This window comes from Coregonus clupeaformis, chromosome 16 (assembly GCF_020615455.1).
Source record: "Coregonus clupeaformis isolate EN_2021a chromosome 16, ASM2061545v1, whole genome shotgun sequence".
Taxonomy (NCBI): domain Eukaryota; kingdom Metazoa; phylum Chordata; class Actinopteri; order Salmoniformes; family Salmonidae; genus Coregonus; species Coregonus clupeaformis.
This window is the reverse complement of record NC_059207.1, coordinates 24,393,812-24,416,271: the sequence shown is the minus strand read 5'-3', so window position 1 is coordinate 24,416,271 and position 22,460 is coordinate 24,393,812. Positions and strand designations below refer to the sequence as shown.

Here is a 22,460-nt window from a genome sequence, read left to right as displayed (position 1 = left end):
TCGATAACTCGCTGTGCAGACAGTGCAGACTGTCCAATAATAGTCCAGGCTAGAGCTGGCTGGTAGGTAGTGCAGGCCACAGACAATGGAGAAAAGCCGCTAACAGTGGCTAATAGCAAGTAGCTAGTTAGCTGGTTAACTTGCTACTCCCGTCCGGTAGACAGAGAGGTAGATAGCCGGGGCTAGCTCAAGGCTAGCTGGTGATACGGGGACAGTGGTGATTAGCCTACAGCAACATCCATTCGACATCTATTCGGTTGCGGCTAGCTTGATCCGGTGTTAAGGTCCAGTGATTTAGTTATTCCGGCAGAAAATCCGATGTTCTGGGTGAAAACCGCTAACGGTGGCTAATAGCAAGTAGCTAGTTAGCTAGTTAGCTGGCTGGCTAGTTTCAACTGGAGATTCTAGATAAAGGTGAGTAAATAATAGAATCCGTTCCACATTGAGTGAGGCGGGTTGGATGAAAAGTGTGATAGGGAAATATATACGTAAAATACAAAAAAAAATGCAAAGAACTGGCTATTTACATGGACACACAAGAGAACACGACCGCACTGCTACGCTATCTTGGAATGAAGATGTATGGTATTAGGTAACATGTTTACAGAAACGCTGCTGACGTTATTATTCTTAGCAATCATGCTAGTTGTTATTCTTTGTTACTATGTAATACCTGGTTATTAGATAGTCCTTATCTATTGTGCTATTGCAGTTCTGTTCCTTTTCTTTTCACTGTTGTAGCGCATTTGATATGCGTACATTCATCCTGCTCTATTCATTGCATTCCATGTGTATCTTCATTATTCCTTTAATTTCTGTATTACAGAACCATCCCCATGCTCATCTTTGTCATTGTCATCTTTGTGTGTGTCAATAAAGTTCCCTTAGTGTGTTAACTCTTGGGCTGCTTTATTACCCTCTAACCAGGGGCAGTGTCAGTGGCTCACAGGTCAGCAAATACGTATACGGGTTGCTCTTTTTAATGTTAAATTGTTTGTTAATTCAAACGTAACTACTAAGTATAGAACATTCACAACTATTTGTAAATACATACCAAATAATTTTAATGTTTATTTGAAAACTCTGGTCTTTCAAATACTTGAAGTCATTGTAAATACAGGTCAGAACTTTCCAAATAGCATTTTCAAATACATTCCAATATTCAACTACAGTGGGTATCACAAGAATTCACCCCCTCCTGGATTTCTTCACATGTTGTTGCATTACAAAGTGGGATTTAAATTAATTTAATGTGATTTTTTTTCTGTCTTTGATCTACACAAAATACTCTGTAATGTCAATGTGCAAGAAATACATATACAGTGGGGGAAAAAAGTATTTAGTCAGCCACCAATTGTGCAAGTTCTCCCACTTAAAAAGATGAGAGACGCCTGTAATTTTCATCTTCAACTATGACAGAGAAAATGAGAAAAAAAATTCCAGAAAGTCACATTGTAGGATTTTTAATGAATTTATTTGCAAATTATGGTGGAAAATAAGTATTTGGTCAATAACAAATGTTTCTCAATACTTTGTTATATACCCTTTGTTGGCAATGACACAGGTCAAACGTTTTCTGTAAGGCTTCACAAGGTTTTCACACACTGTTGCTGGTATTTTGGCCCATTCCTCCATGCAAATCTCCTCTAGAGCAGTGATGTTTTGGGGCTGTCGCTGGGCAACACAGACATTCAACTCCCTCCAAAGATTTTCTATGGGGTTGAGATCTGGAGACTGGCTAGGCCACTCCAGGACCTTAAAATGCTTCTTACGAAGCCACTCCTTCGTTGCCCGGGCGGTGTGTTTGGGATCATTGTCATGCTGAAAGACCTAGCCACGTTTCATCTTCAATGCCCTTGCTGATGGAAGGAGGTTTTCACTCAAAATCTCACGATACATGGCCCCATTCATTCTTTCCTTTACACGGATCAGTCGTCCTGGTCCCTTTGCAGAAAAACAGCCCCAAAGCATGATGTTTCCACCCCCATGCTTCACTGTAGGTATGGTGTTCTTTGGATGCAACTCGGCATTCTTTGTCCTCCAAACACGACGAGTTGAGTTTTTACCAAAAAGTTATATTTTGGTTTCATCTGACCATATGACATTCTCCCAATCCTCTTCTGGATCATCCAAATGCACTCTAGCAATCTTCAGACAGGCCTGGACATGTACTGGCTTAAGCAGGGGGACACATCTTGCACTGCAGGATTTGAGTCCCTGGTGGCGTAGTGTGTTACTGATGGTAGGCTTTGTTACTTTGGTCCCAGCTCTCTGCAGGTCATTCACTAGGTCCCCCCGTGTGGTTCTGGGATTTTTGCTCACCGTTCTTGTGATCATTTTGACCCCACAGGGTGAGATCTTGCGTAGAGCCCCAGATTGAGGGATATTATCAGTGGTCTTGTATGTCTTCCATTTCCTAATAATTGCTCCCACAGTTGATTTCTTCAATCCAAGCTGCTTATGTCACGAGTTGCTAAGCCAGAACCCAGAAGCAGACCAGGACAAGGTAAGTTGAAACGAAGGTGAGTGTTTATTACAAATTCAAGAGTGATGCTGAATAATCCAGGGAACAGAGCGGGCGGCGTTGATTAGTTGTTGGGGGTGCAGTGGTTGATCCCATCCTGGGTCGGCAGCCGCCGACCACCAGGCAGAGGTTGGATGAAGGTTCCGGACGGGTGACTGCAGATGGAACAAAACGGGGGGTAAGTAAGCAACCAACCAACAAGGTGCAAAAACAACAAAACTAACGCTAGGCTCTAAGACTGATACTCTGGTAAACCTACTGTTCATGGCTAACGATCCGGCAGGGACTGGATGTTAGGCCAGAGCCTAAGAAGGGTGATGATCAGGACCAGGTGTGCAGATTGCTGATGGGATGCAGGTGCGGAAATCAAGAGAGCTCCCGGAGCGTTCCCGAACCCTCGGGAAACTGGAGATCACGAACAGAAAAACTAGTCACCAGACAGGACCCGACTCAGACTGCCGGGATCGTTACAGTACCCCCCTCCGGACGAACGCCACCGGGCGGACTCCCCGGAGCGCCAGGATGGAGGCGGTAGAAGTCACTGATGAGGTCAGCATCTAGGACCTGTCGCCGCGGAATCCAACTCCTCTCTTCAGGACCATACCCCTCCCAGTCCACGAGATACTGGAAACCCCGGCCCCGCCGTCTGGAATCCATGATGCGACGCACCGTGTAGGCAGGACCACCTCCGATCATCCGAGGAGGAGGAGGAGGAGGCGGAGGAGGCAACAGAGGACTGAGGAAGACAGGCTTGAGGCAGGAGACATGAAAGGTGGGATGGACTCTGAGCGTCCTCGGTAGTTTGAGTCGAACTGCCACTGGATTGATCACCTTCTCCACCACAAACGGACCAATGAACTTCGGTAACAACTTCCTAGACTCAGTCCGTAACGGAAGATCCCGTGTGGCCAACCAAACCCTATCTCCGATGGTATAGGTGGGAGCGGGGATCCGGCGACGATTCGCCTGGAGCTGATACCGGTCCGAAACTCTAAGGAGTGCCTTTCTGGCCCGATGCCAGGTCCGGTGGCAACACGAATATGGGCCTGAACAGAAGGCACTGAGAGCTCCCTCTCCTGAGAAGGGAACAGGGGAGGTTGGTAGCCATACAGGCACTGGAAGGGAGACATCCCAGTGGCAGATGTAGGGAGAGTATTGTGGGCATACTCAACCCAAGGCAACTGAGAGACCCAGGAGGTGGGGTTGGAAGAGACCAGACAGCGTAGCGTGGATTCCATCTTCTGGTTGGCTCTCTCCGCCTGACCATTGGATTGGGGGTGAAAACCAGATGTGAGACTGACTGTAGCTCCAATGGCCAAACAGAAGGACTTCCAGACAGCAGAGGTAAACTGAGGGCCACGGTCGGAAACGATATCACTGGGCAAACCGTGGACCCTGAAAACCTCCTAACCAGGATCTCGGACGTCTCCGAGGCAGAGGGAAGCTTGGCAATTGGCACAAAGTGGGCGAACTTGCTGAATCTGTCCACGATAGTCAGAACGACCGTGTTCCCCTCAGAAGCGGGCAACCCAGTGACGAAGTCCAGGGCCAGATGCGACCATGGTCGCCGGGGAATAGGAAGGGGGTGAAGTAGTCCAGAGCTGGGCCGATTGGTACTCTTATTCTGTGCACACACTGGACAGGCAGCAACAAAACCCCGAGTATCCTCGGCCATGGCAGGCCACCAAAAACGTCTGCGAAGAAACGCCATTGTCCGAGCCACGCCAGGGTGACAAGCCATCTTGCTGGCGTGGGACCATTTGAGGACAGCAGGGACGAACCGACTCAGGCACAAACAACCGACCGGGTGGACCGTTACCGGGACCGGGCTGAGTCCGAAGGGCCGCCAGCACCTCCTCCTCAATCTTCCACATAACTGCTCCCACGACGCAGTTCCGGGGGAGAATTGTCTCGGTCTTGGACCCACTCTCCTCCGTCTTGGAGAACATCCGGGACAAGGCGTCCGCCTTGCCGTTCTTAGATCCAGGTCGGAACGTCAGGGAAAACTTGAATCGTCCGAAAAACAACGCCCACCTGGCCTGACGGGAGTTGAGACGTTTAGCCGATTGCACGTAAGCAAGATTCTTGTGGTCCGTCCAGACAATAAACGGTTGCTCCGCCCCCTCCAACCAGTGGCGCCACTCCTCCAAGGCAAGTTTCACCGCGAGAAGCTCCCGGTTACCCACATCGTAATTCCTCTCCGCAGGCGAAAGGCGACGAGTAGTAGGCGCAGGGATGGAGTTTACTGTCCGTGGAGCATCGCTGCGACAGGATGGCGCCAACTCCCACATCAGACGCGTCCACTTCAACGACGAACTGACGGGCCGTGTCCGGTTGAGAGAGAATCGGTGCGTTGGTGAATCGCCTCTTCAAATCCAGAAACGCTCGATCCGCCTCCGGATTCCACTTGAAGGTCCTGATACTGGAAGTCAAGGCAGTTAACGGAGCGGCCACACGGCTGTAATCCCGGATGAATCTGCGGTAGAAATTCGCAAACCCCAAAAATCTCTGGAGCTGCAATCTCGTACCGGGCTGGGCCCATTCCAGAACCGCTCTAACCTTCTCCTGGTCCATCCTAATCTCTCCCCTGGAGATGATGTACCCGAGAAAGGATGTCGTGTGGGCGTGAAACTCGCACTTCTCGGCCTTCACGAACAGGCGATTCTCCAACAATCGCTGCAGAACCTGCCGGACATGCTGGACGTGGTCGGAAGGTTCCTTCGAGAAGATCAGAATGTCATCCAGGTAAACAAACACAAAGAGACCGATCATATCTCTCAGGACGTCGTTCACCATACTCTGGAATACCGCTGGAGCATTGGTCAGTCCAAACGGCATCACCTGATACTCGAAGTGACCCATCGGTGTATTGAAACCCGTCAACCACTCGTCCCCCTCTCTGATCCGGACCATGTGATACGCATTGCGTAGGTCTAGCTTGGTGAACACCGTAGCACCCTGTAAGGAGTCGAAGGCAGAACTCATCAAGGGCAGGGGATACTTGTTCTTGACCGTGATGTCATTCAACCCCCGATAATCAATACACGGTCGAAGAGAGCCATCCTTCTTACCCACAAAGAAGAATCCTGCCCCCAGGGGTGATGACGAGGGACGAACGAGACCAGCAGCTAGGGACTCCTTGATGTAGGTCTCCAAAGCCTCACGTTCAGGTCGGGAGATACTGTATAACCTTCCCTTGGGGTAGACAGCTCCAGGGAACAGGTTGATGGCACAATCATATGGTCGGTGGGAGGGAGTGACAGAGCCTTCTGCTTACTGAAAACTTCCCCCAAATCGTGATATGTCTCGGGAACCAGGGACAAATCTGGGGGGTTTAGCCTCAATCACCTGACTGGGAACCGAATGGGGGCAGGCAGTCTTGAGACAGTTAGCATGACAATCAAGGCTCCAACTCGTTACCTTGCCCGTCACCCAATCGAACGTGGGATTGTGTTCCTTCAGCCAGGGGTATCCAAGGACCAGAGGAACATGGGAAGACGGCAGAATGAAGAATGAAATCATCTCAGAATGATTCCCCGACAACCGCATCTTAACCGGTTCAGTCCTCATCGTGATACGTGCCAGACTACTGCCGTTCAGAGTGGTCGCTTCAATGGCTTCCGGCAATTGCTCCTTGGAAAGCCCCAGCTGTTCCACCAACTCGGCATCAAGAAAGCTTCCATCGGCACCTGAATCGATAAAAGCGTTAATCGCTAAGCTCTGATTCCTGTTCACAAGGGTAGCCGGAAACGGGGTCTGACAGAGGTACTGAGAGGTTGAAACTGGCTCGCTAAAAGTCCTCCCAACTTTAGCGAGCCGGGCAGTTTGACGACCGCCGGGAACAAGTGGAGATGTAATGTCCCGAGCTACCACAGTAGAGGCAGCAGTTGGTCTTACGTCTATGTTGACGCTCCTCCTTGGTTAACCCGTGCCGCCCCACTTGCATGGGTTCAGAATCGGGAGAGAGGACCTCTCCACTAATCCTTTGTGGTGGAGAATGATCGACGTGTTCTGGTCCACCACCCGACCCGACTGGGAACTGAGAAGCTGATCGATTGGACGGACCCCATTGCTTCTCCCTCCTTCGGCTCTCGGACTCGATTATCCACCCGAATAGACAAGGCTACCAAGCTGTCCAGGTCACTAGGCTCCGGATAGGAGATCAACTCATCCTTGAGCTGCTCCGACAGACCCTGGTAAAAGGCCGCTTGCAGAGACTCCTCGTTCCACCCACTCTCCACAGCCAACGTCTTGAACTCGATCACGAAGTCGGCCACGCTGCGAGTTCCTTGGTGAAGCGAAAACAGGCGCCTAGCTGCGTCCCTCCCTCGGACGGAATGGTCGAAGAGCTTCCTCATCTCGGCCGTGAACCCCTGGTATGAAGCCATGCAGGGGTCTTGTCGTTCCCAAACGGCTGAAGCCCACTCCAGCGCTCGACCACGCAGCAACGCAATCACAAAGGCTATCCTAGCCTTGTCTGTGGCATAAGAGTAGGGCTGTAGATCGAACACTAATCCACACTGCATAAGGAAGGAACGGCATCTTCCCAGCTCCCCCTCATATCTATCCGGCGTCGGAACCTTGGGCTCACGGAAGGACACAGCTCCAGAAGCGGCAGGCGAGATGGGTGAAACCGGTAGTGGATCCTCCACCGGAAACTTGCGTTGGTTCTGGACCTCCGTCAGACCGGTAGAAAGGTTCCGAACTGACAACGCGATCTCCTGTAGTACCGTGCTATGATGGCCCAACATCTTCTCCTGATGGGTAATGGCATGGCGAACAGAGTCCAGGTCCGCTGGGTTCATTACTGGCCGGATCGTTCTGTCACGAGTTGCTAAGCCAGAACCCAGAAGCAGACCAGGACAAGGTAAGTTGAAACGAAGGTGAGTGTTTATTACAAATTCAAGAGTGATGCTGAATAATCCAGGGAACAGAGCGGGCGGCGTTGATTAGTTGTTGGGGGTGCAGTGGTTGATCCCATCCTGGGTCGGCAGCCGCCCGACCACCAGGCAGAGGTTGGATGAAGGTTCCGGACGGGTGACTGCAGATGGAACAAAACGGGGGTAAGTAAGCAACCAACCAACAAGGTGCAAAAACAACAAAACTAACGCTAGGCTCTAAGACTGATACTCTGGTAAACCTACTGTTCATGGCTAACGATCCGGCAGGGACTGGATGTTAGGCCAGAGCCTAAGAAGGGTGATGATCAGGACCAGGTGTGCAGATTGCTGATGGGATGCAGGTGCGGAAATCAAGAGAGCTCCCCGGAGCGTTCCCGAACCCTCGGGAAACTGGAGATCACGAACAGAAAAACTAGTCACCAGACAGGACCCGACTCAGACTGCCGGGATCGTTACAGCTTACCTATTGCAGATTCAGTTTTCCCAGCCTGGTGCAGGTCTACAATTTTGTTTGGAGTGTGACTGTTTGAGGTTGTGGACAGGTGTCTTTTATACTGATAACAAGTTCAAACAGGTGCCATTAATACAGGTAACGAGTGGAGGACAGAGGAGCCTCTTAAAGAAGAAGTTACATGTCTGTGAGAGCCAGAAATCTTGCTTGTTTGTAGGTGACCAAATACTTATTTTCCACCATAATTTGCAAATAAATTCATTAAAGATCCTACAATGTGATTCTCTGGATTTTTTTTTCTCAATTTGTCTGTCATAGTTGACGTGTACCTATGATGACAATTACAGGCCTCTCTCATCTTTTTAAGTGGGAGAACTTGCACAATTGGTGGCTGACTAAATACTTTTTTTCCCCACTGTACCTCTCAACTCTACAATTTTTCAATTCCTCATCAATCCAAAGGGATTTCAGTTTTTACTTTCATTTTCTTAATGGGTGCATGCTTATTAGTAAGTGGAATAAGCAATTTCATAAATGTGTCAAGTGCAGTGTCTGGTTGCTCCACATTTCACACCACAGACCAACAAATATTATTTACATCAACAACATAGGAATCATTACAGAACGTATTGTATGACCTCTTATAAACTATATTAGGCCCAGCTTTTGGAACTTTGGTTTTCCTAGATATGGCTAATATATTGTGATCACTACATCTGATGGATTTGGGTACTGCTAAAAAGCTAATTTCTGCAGCATTAGGAAAGATGTGATCAATACATGTTGATGATGTCATTCCTGTGCTGTTTGTAACTACCGTGGTAGGTTGACTGATAACCTGAACCAGGTTGCAGGCACAAGTTACAGTTTGAAACTTTTTCTTGAGTGGGCAGCTTGATGAAAGCCAGTCAATATTTAAATCACCTAGAAAATAGACCTTGTAACCGTACTTTTGAGAAAATGGCCCTTGAATGTTTTGGTACACCTCAGCATTGTTCACACCCTCTTAAGCCTATCCCCACCCATCTCTTTAAGGATTCCCATGTGAGGCCATGTGTCACGATCGTCAAGCATAGCGGACCAAGGCGCAGCGTTTGCAAAATACATCTCTTTATTAGGAAGAGAGAAAAACACTAAACCGAAACACTATCCAAAACTTTACAAAACAACAAACGACCGTGAAGCTAAACAACGTAAGTGCACTGACAAGCAACAAACGTTCAACATAGACAATTACCCACAAACACATGATGCCCATGGCTGCCTTAAATATGGCTCCCAATTAGAGACAATAAACCACAGCTGTCTCCAATTGAGAACCAATCCAGGCAGCCATCAACATGCAAACACCTAGACAAGACATAACCCCATTAAACCTACAAACCCCTAGACAAACCAAAACACATACTTCACCATGTCACACCCTGACCTAACTAAAATATAAATGAAACAAAGATAACTAAGGCCAGGATGTGACATAACCCCCCCCTTAAGGTGCGAACTCCGGGCGCACCAGCATAAAGTCTAGGGGAGGGTCTGGGTGGGCGTCTGTCCACGGTGGCGGCTCTGGCACTGGTCGTGGTCCCCACCCCACCATAGTCACTACCCGCTTACGTAGCCTCCTCCAAATGACCACCCTCCAACTTAACCCACCTGGATTAAGGGGCAGCACCGGACTAAGAGGCAGCACCGGACTAAGGGGCAGCACCGGACTAAGGGGCAGCACCAGGATAAGGGGCAGCACCGGGCGAAGGGGCAGCACCGGACTAAGGGGCAGCACCGGACTAAGGGGCAGCACCGGACTCAATGGCGGATCCTGGCTGGACGGCTCTGGCGGATCCTGGCTGGACGGCTCATGGCTGGCTGACGGATCTGGCTGCTCATGGCTGGCTGACGGATCTGGCTGCTCATGGCTGGCTGACGGATCTGGCTGCTCATGGCTGGCCGACGGATCTGGCTGCTCATGGCTGGCTGAAGGATCTGGCTGCTCATGGCTGGCTGACGGATCTGGCTGCTCATGGCTGGCTGACGGATCTGGCTGCTCATGGCTGGCGGAAGGCTCTGGCTGATCCTGTCTGGCGGAAGGCTCTGGCTGATCCTGTCTGGCGGAAGGCTCTGGCTGATCCTGTCTGGCGGAAGGCTCTGGCTGATCCTGTCTGGCGGAAGGCTCTGGCTGATCCTGTCTGGCGGAAGGCTCTAGCGGCTCCTGTCTGGCGGACGGCTCTAAAGGCTCATGGCAGACGGGCAGTGCAGGCGCCGTTAGGCAGACGGCAGACTCTGGCCGGCCGAGACGCACATAAGGCCTAGTGCGTGGTGCCGGAACTGGAGGTACCGGGCTGAGGACACGCATCTCAGGTCTAGTGCGGGGAGAAGGAACAGGGCATGCTGGACCCTGGGGACGCACATAAGGCCTAGTGCGTGGTGCCGGAACTGGAGGTACCGGGCTGAGGACACGCATCTCAGGTCTAGTGCGGGGAGAAGGAACAGGGCATGCTGGACCCTGGGGACGCACATAAGGCCTAGTGCGTGGTGCCGGAACTGGAGGTACCGGGCTGAGGACACGCATCTCAGGTCTAGTGCGGGGAGAAGGAACAGGGCATGCTGGACCCTGGGGACGCACATAAGGCCTAGTGCGTGGTGCCGGAACTGGTGGTCCCGGGCTGAGGACACGCATCTCAGGGCTAGTGCGGGGAGCAGCAACAGGCCGGGCTGGGCTGGCGACGCACACCGTAGGCTTCGTACGTGGCGCAGGAACAGGCCGGGCTGGGCTGGCGACGCACACCGTAGGCTTCTTACGTGGCGCAGGAACAGGCTGGGCTGAGCTGGCGAAGCACACCGTAGGCCTTGTGCGAGAGGCAGGAACAGGTCGGACCGGGCTGGAGACGCGCACCGTCCATTTGGTGCGAGGGGCCGTAACAGGCCGGACCGTACTGGGGACACACACCACTGGCTCTACCCCGGGAACTGGAACGGGCCGGACCGGACTGGCAACACTCCCCAGTACCTCTCGCCGTGCCTCCAAACCTCCTTTCCCTTCTTTAACCAGTAGCCCCCGTAACCTGGTGGCCTTTTGTATTCGCCCCTTTTCTGCCTCCGTCAGCCCCGTCGTCCATGCCCTGTGCCCCCCCCTAAAAAATTCTTGGGGGTGCCTCTCGTCCCTCCGACGCTGCTCCTTATATCGCCTCCTCTCGGCTTTAGCTGCCTCCAGCTCTTCACGAGGGAGGCGAACTTCTCCCGGTTGTGCCCAAGGACCCTTTCCATCCAGTATCTCCTCCCATGTCCATGAATCCTGTGTAGGTGGGTCCTGTTGCCGCTTGACACGCCGCTTGGTCCTAGATTGGTGGGTAATTCTGTCACGATCGTCAAGCATAGCGGACCAAGGCGCAGCGTTTGCAAAATACATCTCTTTATTAGGAAGAGAGAAAAACACTAAACAGAAACACTATCCAAAACTTTACAAAACAACAAACGACCGTGAAGCTAAACAACGTAAGTGCACTGACAAGCAACAAACGTTCAACATAGACAATTACCCACAAACACATGATGCCCATGGCTGCCTTAAATATGGCTCCCAATTAGAGACAATAAACCACAGCTGTCTCCAATTGAGAACCAATCCAGGCAGCCATCAACATGCAAACACCTAGACAAGACATAACCCCATTAAACCTACAAACCCCTAGACAAACCAAAACACATACTTCACCATGTCACACCCTGACCTAACTAAAATATAAATGAAACAAAGATAACTAAGGCCAGGATGTGACACCATGTGCTAAACAGAGTGAATAGTTTAGTAAACAACCAATGATTTCAAGACTAAAAGTAGTAAAAGAAGTGGCCTACAATAAGGAAAAACTTCAGGTAAAAATACACTATCTAGTCCTTGGCCTATATCGTAGTCTGACTTTGGTGCAGGTCATGTTGTTCTTCACATTACCATCTCTGGTAAACAGACACTATATCAAATAAAATCTACGTTTATTTGTCACATGCACAGAATACAGAAGGTGTAAATAGTACAGTGAAATGGTTACTTGCGTAGTAGTAATATCAAAAATAGAAAGTGTCCAGATAAAAATACTTTATAAATATTTTATAATTATTAAATTACGCTTACCCGACACACTTGTCTAAATTGATGGGTCATGTGAAGGAAATGGTATAACCACCTCCCAGCCACATTTAGCTAAGTGGATGGGTCACTATTGTCTAGACATATACACATGTTCATGAATACAATAGATGGCTGTAATCAACCCCAGACACACCTGGCTAACTTGATGGGTCATCTATTCATCTGGCGAAGTGTCTTTTGTTTAGACATGGAAAGATATCAGTTTGTCTCTGTGAATGGTCTGTCCTCCGACAAATCAACTGTACATTTCGGTGTTCCTCAAGGTTCCGTTTTAGGACCACTATTGTTTTCACTATATATTTTACCTCTTGGGGATGTTATTCGAAAACATAATGTTAACTTTCACTGCTATGCGGATGACACACAGCTGTACATTTCAATGAAACATGGTGAAGCCCCAAAATTGCCCTCGCTAGAAGCCTGTGTTTCAGACATAAGGAAGTGGATGGCTGAAAACGTTCTACTTTTAAACTCGGACAAAACAGAGATGCTTGTTCTAGGTCCCAAGAAACAAAGAGATCTTCTGTTAAATCTGACAATTCATCTTGATGGTTGTAAAGTCGTCTCAAATAAAACTGTGAAGGACCTCGGCGTTACTCTTGACTGTCACAAGCCGTGCTAGAACTCCGGTCTCAGATGTGGAGAGCTGGGGGTAATACCCCTTAGCCACAGAGGAGGTGTAGTAGGACCCAAATGAAACACCCAAGGCAATACTCCAGGCCAGTAGATTTAATGTAAAAACAAAGGTTCTTCGCCATTCACAAATAGTCCAACAAAAGTTCTTCTCAGAAAGAGGTATGTTAACAAAACAGGAGGCAAAACAAAATAACTCCACGAGGGGAGAAAAACAAACTAAAGATAACTTAGAAAACCTTACTTGGAAAGACACGGTGGAACAAAGCAGGAGACACATAGCCAGGACTCAATAACCAAGTGAGAAACAAGGGGAAAACACACAGCTAAAATACACAAGGGGAAACAAGGCACAGGTGACCTGGATCAAGCTAATTAGGACACACGAGGAAGAACTAAGGCAGAGGGGAACACAGATGACCTCTAGAGGCCCGGAGACAAACAGGAGGCAGGAAGCTGACAGGACCCCCTCCTCTAGGAACGACTCCTGACGTTCCTTCCAGAACACCCCGGCCCCAGGGTGCGAAAATCTCGGATCAAACCTGGGTCCAGGATGTCCCTGGCTGGAACCCAGGAGCGCTCCTCTGGCCCGTAGCCCTCCCAGTCCACCAGATACTGCAGAGAGTTCTGGACCCTCCGGGAGTCCAGTATCCGGCGGACTGTGTAGGCTGGCTGGCCGTCAATGATCCTGGGAGGTGGCGGGGGTCTGCGTGGGGGGGCAAAAGGAGAAGACAAGACAGGTTTAAGGAGTGAAACATGGAAAGTGGGGTTAACTCTAAGGGAGCGAGGCAGAACCAAACGATACGAAACAGGGTTAACCTTTCTAGCAATGCGGAAAGAGCCGATGTATCTCTGGGAAAGCTTCTTGGATTCGACCCGGAGGGGCAGGTTCTTAGTGGCCAACCAAACTCTCTGACCAGCTCGGAAACTAGGGCCGTCCGGCGGTGTCGATTAGCCTGACTTTGGTATCTCTGGGAGGTCCGAAGGAGGATACACCTGGCCTTCTTCCAGGTCCGCCTACAGCGTTGGACAAAGCGCTGGGCCGAGGGAACACCAACTTGCGCCTCTTCCTCTGGAAATAATGGAGGGGTTGTAACCGAACTGGCATTCGAAGGGGGACAATCCGGTGGCTGAAGACTGGAGGGTGTTGTGGGCATATTCAGCCCAAATGATATAGGTGGCCCAAGACGTGGGATTACTGGCCGCCATACACCGCAGGGTGGTCTCCAGATCCTGATTAATCCGTTCCGTTTGGCCATTAGACTCTGGATGGAACCCTGACGATAGGCTGGCTGTGGCCCCAATAAGCCTGCAGAAGGCCCCCAAAACCGGGACGAGAATTGGGGACCTCGGTCAGAGACCACGTCCAGGGGAATGCCAAATATCCGGAAGACATGGTTCATGAGGAGCTCAGCAGTCTCCTTAGCCGAGGGCAGCTTGGGCAGGGGAATAAACCGGGCAGCCTTAGAGAACCGGTCAACGATCACTAGGATGACGGTGTTGCCCTGGGATGGAGGAAGTCCCGTAACAAAGTCCAGAGAAAGGTGTGACCATGGCCTTCGAGGAATAGGTAAGGGATGGAGCAGTCCCTGGGGTCGCTGGCGCGTCGACTTTCCCCTGGTTGCACACCGGGCAGGCCTCAACATAGACCTGCACGTCCTTCTTGATGGACGGCCACCAAAACCGCCCGTCGGAGGAATTCCAGTGTGCGAGCACTGCCTGGATGGCATGTCAAGGGCGACTCATGACCCCACTGCAAGACGCGGGCCCGAACAGAGAGAGGAACGTACAGGCGACCGGCAGGACCACCGCCTGGATCGGGCTCATGGACAAGGGCTTCTCGTACCCCTCTTTCTAGTTCCCACTGAAGAGGTGCGACGATCCTAGACCTCGGAATAATCGATGCCAAGGGCTTCTCTTGTACCTCGGGAGAATAGGCTCGAGACAGGGCATCCGGCTTGACGTTCTTGGTGCCAGGTCGGTAAGACAGGAGGAACTGGAATCGATTAAAGAAAAGGGACCATCGTGCTTGCCGAGGGTTCATCCGCTTAGCCTGTTGGAGATATTCCAGGTTCTTGTGGTCTGTGAGAACCTGGAACGGGTGCTGAGCCCCCTCAAGCCAATGGCGCCACTCTTCCAAGGCCAGTTTTACTGCAAGCAACTCTAGATCCCCCACGTGGTAGTTGCGCTCGGCCTCAGACAGGCGGCGAGACATGAAGGCACAAGGGTGTAATCTCCCATCCTCACCCCTCTGTGACAGGACGGCTCCCACCCCCACCTCTGAGGCGTCCACCTCCACCACGAAAGGTCTTTCTGGGTCAGGAGTCACCAGAATCGGAGCAGACGTGAAGCGGCGCTTGAGATCCTCGAAGGCCCCTGCTGCTTCCGGACCCCAGTGAACCTTGGTCCCTCCTCCCTTGGTAAGCGTCGTCAAGGGGGCTACCACTGAGCTGAAATTCTTGATGAACTTCCGATAGAAGTTAGAAAAGCCAATGAACCATTGAACCTCCTTGACCGTGGCAGGTGTGGGCCAGCTGCGGACCGCTTCGACCTTCTTGGGATCCATCTCTAGGTGCCCGGGAGTGACAATAAACCCCGAGAAACTGAGTCTGAGAAACATGAAATTCACACTTCTCAGGTTTAACATAGAGGTGATTGTCAAGGAGCCTCTGGAGAACCCGGCTAACATGCCCCTCATGCTCCTTCAGTGACCTCGAGAAGATGAGGATATCGTCCAGGTACACGAAGACGAACAGATTAAGCATATCCCGGAGAACATCATTAATCAGGGCTTGGAATACTGCGGGGGCATTGGTGAGCCCGAACGGCATCACCCGGTATTCATAGTGCCCCGTGGGCGTGTTGAACGCCGTCTTCCATTCGTCACCTTGCCGGATCCGCACGAGATGGTAAGCATTGCGGAGATCCAGTTTAGAAAAAATGGAAGCCCCTTGAAGCAGCTCAAAAGCAGTGGCCATGAGAGGAAGAGGATATCGATTCCGAACCGTGATCTTGTTGAGTCCCCGGTAATCAATACAAGGCCTAAGACCCCCGTCCTTCTTTTCAACAAAAAGAAGCCCGCCCCAGCCGGGGAAGTAGAGGCATGGATGAGGCCGGCTGCCAAGGACTCCTTAATGTAGGTGTCCATAGCTGCGTGCTCGGGGGAGGACAAGGAAAAGATCCGACCTCTAGGAGGGCAGCACCCAGGGAGTAGATCAATGGCACAGTCATACGTGCGATGAGGCGGTAAGGAAGTAGCCCGGGCCTTGCTGAACACAGCCTTGAACCGATGGTAAACACTGGGGACTAGGGAGACGTCAACAGACTCTTGAAACTGGGTACTAGGGGCTGAGGGACTCTGAAGCATGCAGGTGAGTTGGCAAGTGGGACCCCAGCTTAGAATGGTGCCAGTAGGCCAGTCGATCTGGGGATTATGTCTGCATAGCCAAGGGTGACCCAGGATAATAGGATACTCGGGAGAGTCAATGAGATAGAAGGTTTCCTCCTGCTGGTGTTGAGAGATGGTAAGTCGCAGGGACTGAGTCGCCTCGGTAACCTTTCCTGGTTCCAGAGGTCTGCCATCTAAGGCTGTAACTGCCTGGGGATGAGGAAGTAGTTGGGTAGGGATCTTAAGTTCCTTAGCCAAGGTTACATCCAGGAAATCACCTGCGGCACCGGAATCGATCATAGCCTGGACCCGATGCTGGTGGCCCTCCCAGGACAGAGTGGCTGGAATAGCCAGGACAGCGTTAGTAGGAGGAGCTCTAATTCTCCCCATCACAGCCCTCCTGTAGCTGGGCGGGGACTGGCGTTTCCCAGCTCGGGGCAAGTGGATCGGAAGTGGCCGGCAACCCCGCAGTAGAGGCACCGACGCTCCCTCATGCGACGTTCCCTTTCATTGGGAGAAAGCCTGGAACGGCCTAACTGCATGCTCTCCGGGGAATCCTGGAGCAGTTCAGGAGCCGGGGAAGCTCTGAATGACGGAGTCCAAACAGGAGAAACAGAGCTGCTCCGAGGAACTTGGGACTGAGACACCTGGCGGCGAGCCGTTCTCCGCTCTCTTAGACGATTGTCCAGGCGGATGGCCAAGGCTATGAGGGACTCGAGATCTCCAGCTGGTTCTCGGGTGGCTAACTCACCTTGAAGGGGCTCAGATAACCCTCCCTGAAAGCAGACCCTCAGCGCTTCATCATTCCATCCGCTCCTTGCTGCTATGGTCCGAAAATCAATGGCGAAATCTGCCGTGCTTCGGGAGCCCTGACGGAGAGACAGTAGGCGCTTGGAAGCCTCCCGCCCACTGACAGGATGATCGAACACCCGCTTGAACTCTTCTACAAATGCAGCGTGGGAATCACAACAGGCCTCCTGGGACTGCCACACCGCAGAGGCCCAGGCGAGCGCCTTGTCTGAAAGAAGGGTAATGATGTAGGCAATCTTGGAACGGTCTGTGGGAAAACTTGAGGATTGGAGCTCGAAGGTGAGGAAACCCTGGCAAGAGCTTGGATCCCCAGAAAAGGGCTTTGGGAGGTGGTAGTCGGGGCTCCGCCAACCGAGAAGGCCTGTCGTCACTGGGAGGTGACCTGGGGGAAGGGAGAGGACCAAGGAGGCGTTCAAAGAGCTGGTGAAGGGAACTCATCATTTCGGCCAGGAGTTGAGAATGTCTAGCCATCAGCTCCTCTTGTCGGCTGAGAACGGCTTCATGGCGCTGGAAAGAAGCCTCATGTCGAGTGATCACCGCCAACAGGTCCTGGGAACTGAGTGTTTCTGGGTCCATGATTGACTTGGTTATTCTTTCACAAGCCGTGCTAGAACTCCGGTCTCAGATGTGGAGAGCTGGGGGTAATACCCCTTAGCCACAGAGGAGGTGTAGTAGGACCCAAATGAAACACCCAAGGCAATACTCCAGGCCAGTAGATTTAATGTAAAAACAAAGGTTCTTCGCCATTCACAAATAGTCCAACAAAAGTTCTTCTCAGAAAGAGGAATGTTAACAAAACAGGAGGCAAAACAAAATAACTCCACGAGGGGAGAAAAACAAACTAAAGATAACTTAGAAAACCTTACTTGGAAAGACACGGTGGAACAAAGCAGGAGACACATAGCCAGGACTCAATAACCAAGTGAGAAACAAGGGGAAAACACACAGCTAAAATACACAAGGGGAAACAAGGCACAGGTGACCTGGATCAAGCTAATTAGGACACACGAGGAAGAACTAAGGCAGAGGGGAACACAGATGACCTCTAGAGGCCCGGAGACAAACAGGAGGCAGGAAGCTGACATTGACCCTGATCTCTCTTTTGACGAACATATCAAGACTGTTTCAAGGACAGCTTTTTTCCATCTACGTAACATTGCAAAAATCAGAAATTTTCTGTCCAAAAATGATGCAGAAAAATTAATCCATGCATTTGTTACTTCTAGGTTAGACTACTGCAATGCTCTACTTTCCGGCTACCCGGATAAAGCACTAAATAAACTTCAGTTAGTGCTAAATACGGCTGCTAGAATCCTGACTAGAACCAAGAAATTTGATCATATTACTCCAGTGCTAGCTTCCCTACACTGGCTTCCTGTTAAGGCAAGGGCTGATTTCAAGGTTTTACTGTTAACCTATAAAGCGTTACATGGGCTTGCTCCTACCTATCTTTCCGAGTTGGTCCTGCCGTACATACCAATACGTACGCTACGGTCACAAGACGCAGGCCTCCTAATTGTCCCTAGAATTTCTAAGCAAACAGCGGGAGGCAGGGCTTTCTCCTATAGATCTCCATTTTTATGGAACAGTCTGCCTACCCATGTGAGAGACGCAGACTCGGTCTCAACCTTTAAGTCTTTAATGAAGACGTATCTCTTCAGTAGGTCATATGATTGAGTGTAGTCTGGCCCAGGAGTGTGAAGGTGAACGGAAAGGCTCTGGAGCAACGAACAGCCCTTGCTGTCTCTGCCAGGCCGGTTCCCCTCTCTCCACTGGGGTTCTCTGCCTCTAACCCTGTTACAGGGGCTGAGTCACTGGCTTGCTGGTGCTCTTTCATGCCGTCCCTAGGAGGGGTGCGTCACTTGAGTGGGTTGAGTTACTGACGTGATCTTCCTGTCTGGGTTGGCGCCCCCCTTGGTTTGTGCTGTGGTGGAGACCTCTGTGGGCTATACTCGGCCTTGTCTCAGGATTGTAAGTTGGTGGTTGAGGATATCCCTCTAGTGGTGCGGGGGCTGTGCTTTGGCAGAGTGGGTGGGGTTATATCCTTCCTGTTTGGCCCTGTCCGGGGGTTTCTTCGGATGGGGCCACAGTGTCTCCGGACCGCTCCTGTCTCAGCCTCCAGTATTTATGCTGCAGTAGTTTATGTGTCGGGGGGCTGGGGTTAGTTGGTTATACCTGGAGTACTTCTCCTGTCTTATCCAGTGTCCTGTGTGAATTTAAGTATGCTCTCTCTAATTCTCTCGTTCTCTCTTTCTCTCTGAGAACCTGAGCCCTAGGACCATACGTCAGGACTACCGGGCATGCTGACACCTTGCTGTCCCCAGTCCGCCTGGCCTTGCTGCTATTCCAGTTTCAACTGTTCTGCCTGCGGTTACGAAACCCCTACCTGTCCCAGACCTGCTGTTTTCAACTCTTAATGATCGGCTATGAAAAGCCAACTGAGATTTATTCCTGATTATTATTTGACCATGCTTGTCACTTATGAACATTTTTGAACATCTTGGCATGGTTCTGTTATAATCTCCACCCGGCACAGCCAGAAGAGGACTGGCCACCCCTCATAGCCTGGTTCCTCTCTAGGTTTCTTCCTAGGTTTTGGCCTTTCTAGGGAGTTTTTCCTAGCCACCGTGCTTCTACACCTGCATTACTAGCTGTTTGGGGTTTTAGGCTGGGTTTCTGTACAGCACTTCGAGATATTAGCTGATGTACGAAGGGCTATATAAAATAAAATTGATTGAATTGATTGACATGTAGCTAGCTAGCTAGCTAAACAATGAACTGGCATAATCCCAACTCATACTACTACCAATACAAACAGTATGAATCTGCAGGTAGCTAAAGCTAACCATCTTGGTTAAAAGTTAGCTAGCTAACATTAGGCTATAACTATTAATGCAAATGGATTGCTGTTTCGAATAATATTACTACACAGATCATACACGTAATGTTAGCTAGCGAGCCAGCAAGCTAGATAACGTTCGCTAGCTAGCTAACAGTACACTTTAACTTGCAATGAAAACAACTTTCTGACAAAATTAGAAACATATAATATCTGAAAATGTAGCTAGATTCTTACCCATATACATGGATGAACGCTTCACAGCAGACTGGAACCATTTAACGTTTTGTTTGTATCTACATCTTGTTTGGCCAGCGTTGTGTCAAGTCACTCCGGTTCACACTGACCGTGGCAGGTGCAGAAAGTAGCCCATCACATTTTCCAACATCAATGTTGTTGAGAAAAGTAGCAAAACCTTTGTAGTTCTCGATGGCTAACGTTATATCTTTCAAAAATGGCATGGTAGAAAGGACTATCAACACATACTGAGCAGCTCACATTATAGACAGAAGCATGCTACATGGCAGACCAATCTAAACTCATCTCCCGGCATGTCCAGCCCACCCATTATCTCAGCCAATCATGGCTGATGGGAAGGTTCCTGTCTTTTTCTGTGGCTAAACCAACTATGATAGTAATTTAACATACAGTACCAGTCAAAAGTTTGGACACACCTACTCATTCACCTCCTGAAGGGAGGTCCTCGGCAGCTGCACTGGACTGGGGAGGCCAATGAAGCCTTTCGTGTGCTCAAGGAACGGTTTACGAACGCACCAGTTCTGGCTCACCCTGACCCGTCTCTGCCCTTCATCGTGGAGGTGGACGCCTCCGAGGTTGGAGTAGGGGCTGTTCTCTCCCAATGCACTCCATCCTTCTACTTACGGAAGCTGTCTCCCGCGGAGCGGAACTACGACGTGGGGAATCGTGAGTTATTGGCTGTCAAGAAGGTACTGAAAGCATAGTGACACTGGCTGGAGGAATGTGGACGCGGACATCCGTCGAGCCCTATGACAGGAGCCCTGTCAGTGTTGATGTGGATGCGGTTGAGGAGTCAGACGCAGGACGCATAGGCTGAGTCAAACAAGACTTTACTAACTGTATTGACAATAGAAAATAAAGGACCTCAAAACTAGGAGGCGAACGACAACGCAACACAGTGCGTCACAATAAACAAAGTCCAGAGTACAGCACAGGTGACACCAACGGACAGGCGGACAATAACACACAAACTAACGAAAACAACACAGGAAACTTATAGGGCACATAATCAGACACAAACAGACACAGGTGTAACAGACAGACCAAACCAAACGAACATCGAAACATTCAACGGTGGCAGCTAGTACTCCTGGGACGACGAACGCCGAAGCCTGCCCGAGCAAGGAGGAGGAGCAGTCTCGGCAGAATTCGTGACAAGCCCTCACCTGCCCACTGTCCAGAGGGACGTATCTATGTGCCCTCTGATGTGCGGGACCGTCTCCTCGCCTAGGAACACACAGCACCTGTGTCGGTGCACACAGTTATAGCTCGTACTATCGACTGTCTGGTGACCCACCTTGGCCCGGGACGTCTTAGTTTACGTTTCCTACTGCTCCTCCTGCGCACAGAGCAAGAAACCTAGACACGTCCCCTATGGCAAACTCCACCCGCTGTCGGTTCCACAATGACCCTGGTCCCATCTCTCCGCAGTCTTTGTCACAGACCTTCCCCCTCGGAGGGGCACACCACCATGCTGGTCGTTGTGGACCGGTTTTCCAAAGCCTGTCGTTTGATTAATCTGCCTGGTGTCCCTATGGCCCTGCAGAATGCGGAGGCTCTCTTCTCTCACGTCTTCCGGCACTACGGGATGCCGGAAGACATCGTGTCTGACCGTGGTCCTCAATTCACCTCCCGTGTCTGGAAGGCCTTCTTGGAACGACTGGGAGTCACGGTCAGCCTCACCTCCGGGTACCGTCCCCAATCTAATGGGCAGGTGGAAAGGGTAAATCAGGACCTGCCCCTCCGCCTGCCCTGCCGGAAGCTGAGCTTGCCGTTTGTGGGACCGTTCAAAGTCCTGATGAGAGTCAATGAGGTGACGTAAAGATTACAGCTCCCTGTCAATTACTGTATCTCACCCTCAATTCATGTATCTCTCCTCAGGCCGGTGGCAGCTGGTCCCTTGGCTAGTGCTGGATCCCACGATGCACCTCCCCCTCCCTTGGACGTTGAGAGGGCCCTGGCGTACTCCGTTCGCAGGCTGTTGGACTCACGGAATCGTGGGGGGCTTCTCCAGTACCTGGTCGACTGGGAGGGGTACGGTCCTGAAGAGCGGTGCTGGGTTCCGGCGCGGAATGTCCTGGATCGTTCTCTCATTCAGGACATCCACAGGCATCGTCCCGACCGACCCGCACCGCATCTCCGGGGTCATCCCCAAGGTCGGTGGCGCCCACTGCTGGAGCAGCGCCTCGGTGGGGGACGATGCCTGTGGATGTCCTGAATGAGAGAACGATCCAGGACGTTCCGCGCCGGAACCCAGCACCGCTCTTCAGGACCGTACCCCTCCACGATTAATCAATGTCTGATTTGTTATTGTTACCCATTTATCAATCACTGCCCTTCTTTATGAAGCTTTCGAAAAGCTCCCTGGTCTTTGTAGTTGACAAAAAAAAATCACAACTAAATCCATTTCAGTCCCACTTTGTCACACAACAAAATGTGAAAAAATCCAAGGGGGTGAATACTTGTGATACCCACTGTACTTGTTCTTTCAAATAAAGGTTATGTTAATACT

At 50.8% G+C, this 22,460-nt stretch overlaps 1 protein-coding gene across 1 annotated transcript in view; it reads right to left on the bottom strand.

The window, feature by feature from the left end:
- cmya5 (cardiomyopathy associated 5) overlaps positions 1-22,460 on the bottom strand; it is a 115,269-nt gene that overhangs the window by 66,903 nt on the left and 25,906 nt on the right. The window lies entirely within an intron of this gene.